General features: G+C 36.2%; 1 protein-coding gene across 2 annotated transcripts in view; it reads left to right on the top strand.

Annotated features, from left to right (window-relative positions):
• Positions 1 to 2,652, top strand: part of Pias1 (protein inhibitor of activated STAT 1) — a 106,869-nt gene that overhangs the window by 94,004 nt on the left and 10,213 nt on the right. The gene's annotated exons all lie outside the window — the stretch shown is intronic.

A 2,652-nucleotide genomic window follows, 5' to 3' on the forward strand; every position in this document is an offset into this window, starting at 1 on the left:
TCCCCTTTTTGTGCTGGAGATTGAACTCTGATCACTGTCCTTGCAAGGCAGGTGGCAAACCGCTGAGCTACATAACCCAGCCCTCCCAGGTGATTCTTATGCTATGCATAGGATTTAGAACATTTGCTAAACACTAGAAAATAATGCTTTAAGATTAACCTCAAGCTCAGTGTTTCTAGTAGAAATCTGAGGAGACCAAATAATTCAGACCTACTCCCAGGATATGTATAAGGTCATCAAGGAAGTAAGTCAGAGGTAACTTGCATTTCAGTACATATATTTTCTATTTTGCAGACTTATTTGCCACATTTCCGTTAGTCTCATATGAGTATTAATGTAGTACCTTGGTTATACTAAACTTCATAAAATGCTGTTATATACTTTGCGTGGTATACCCTGTTATGTGGGTGTGGTAGCACATATCTGTGTTCCCAGGTATTCAGGAGGCTAAAGTGGGAGAATCCCAAGTTCAAGGCCAGCCTGGGTAACATAGCAAGACCTTGAGTCAAAAAGAAAAGGAAAGAAAAGAAAAACTTTAGGTAGGCATGGATTAATAAAATGAGTATGTACAGCCCTAACCTTACAAAGTGTAACACTTAGTAGGGGGTGGTAATTCAAGTAGCACAACTCCAGCTGTACTCCTAAAGAGACTGTTAACCCATAAACATATTAGTGTTTCTCAGCAAAATATTTTTTTGCAGGTGCATAATTGTGGCACACTAATAGTGAATCTAGAAATGAATGTGTTGCTTTTGCTGAGTGTGGTGGTGCACATCTGTTACCTTAGCATTAGGGGGCTGAGGCAGAGGAGAGAGTTCAAGGCCTGCTTGAGCTACAAAGCAAGATCTTTGCTCAGAACCACCCCCCCAAATTAAGTAAATGTGTTTATCAAGAGAATCATGTTGCCTTTTATAACTGAGTAAGAGCTATTCAAAAAACCTTCCAACAAGCAGCACCTGAAAAAGAATAGAGGCGAAAGGGGAAGTGTATAGGTGGCATTGTTAAAATTTTCAAAGTTTTAGAGGGAAACTTGACACCAGACCAAGAAGAGCAAGTATTTCTGTACTCCGAGCCCAGTCAGGTTTAGAGTTGGTATTGCACGATGAGACAGATTTTGATGGAACATACTATACAGTTGGATAACTTCTTTTCAGAGTAGCTCATCTCAGCATACAGGGAGGAAACTTTAAGAGTGCTGTCTTTACTCTAAATACCGTGACTATTAAATAGTAATCTTGCTCTGTGAATATTTCTCAGGAGAGCCTGCCTTGATGGCTGTTACTCAGCAACACTGATCTTATTATTCCCTGAGAAGGACAAAAAGAAAAGTCAGATTACCTGAAACTGGCATAGTTAGAGCAAGTATCTATAGAATTTTACTCCCAAGATTTTTATTTTTTCAGTATCAGGGATTGAACCCAGGGCCTTGTGCATGCTAGGCAGGCACTCTGCCTCTGCACAGTATCTCCAGCCTGAAGATATTTATAAATAATCAATAATCCAATATTACCGAGTACATAGTTGGCCATCTGTATCCATGTGTTCTATATCCATGGTTTCAACAGACCTCAGATTGAAATTTTTCAGGAAAATAAATGTGGCTATTCCAAACATGTATGGACTTTTTTTTTCTGTTGTCATTCCCTAACAGTATAAGATAACAGTTCACATAATGTGTATGTAATATTAGATATTGTAAGGAATCCTAGATATGATCTCATGTATAGGAGAGTCATCCTTGGACCTTAGTATGTGCAGGGATTCTAAAAACAGTTCCCTGCAAATTTTTGTTGATGCCATATTGCATTAAAATATTGCAGCATTAAAATATTGCATAAAACTGGGTATATACATTGTTTTGGTTTAAATCCATGATTTTCTCTTTAGAATTATGTATATATGTGTACTGGGGATTGAACTTGGTAGAATATTAGTAATAGTCATTAGTATACATGTAAGCTGTGAAACAGTTTTACTGTCTATATTTTTTTTCCTTAAGGAAAAAATTTAAATCTAACATCTCTTCTTTGGATATTTACTTTTCTATTTCTCCAAAAAATAGCTGTTTATTATGTTTGGAAAATAACATTAGATACATTAACTACTTCCTGAGTTTCCTAGAGACTAATTGAATCCAGACATAGCATCACAAGTGTTGGGCTTTTCTCTATTTTCAGATAAAAACAAGAGACCTGAAAGTTTACAACATCTTTAAAAGGATAATAATACCACAGTCAACACTAAGAGCCAGTTGACAGTAATGATTAGCTGATAACTAGAAACGTAAGGACAGCATATTGTTTGTTATTGTGCAGTGTAGAAGTAGAAATTCATTTTAAAACAGTGTGACAATCCTGAAAGAAAAGCAGCCATCTAGGAATTAGGGGGAGGCAAATGTCACTAAAATGTAAAACATTTTATTGTCTTTAGTAGCTGAGTTTTTACAGAAATTTCCCATACTGTGATATGCTGGGATGTTTTCAAAGAGTGGCATTTCAGAAGCTTTCTTCTCTTATATAATCCTTCAGGCATTGAAGGAGGACACAGCTAATGGAACATTGTGCTTTTTATAGATATGAAAGGTTGAAGCTTCCATTTGGTGAAAGTATTTTTTCTTTTTCTTTTTTTTTTTTTTTTTTTTTTCTTGGGTTC

This window comes from Fukomys damarensis, unplaced genomic scaffold (assembly GCF_012274545.1).
Source record: "Fukomys damarensis isolate Sample0158 unplaced genomic scaffold, DMR_v1.0_HiC HiC_scaffold_25, whole genome shotgun sequence".
Taxonomy (NCBI): Eukaryota; Metazoa; Chordata; class Mammalia; order Rodentia; family Bathyergidae; genus Fukomys; species Fukomys damarensis.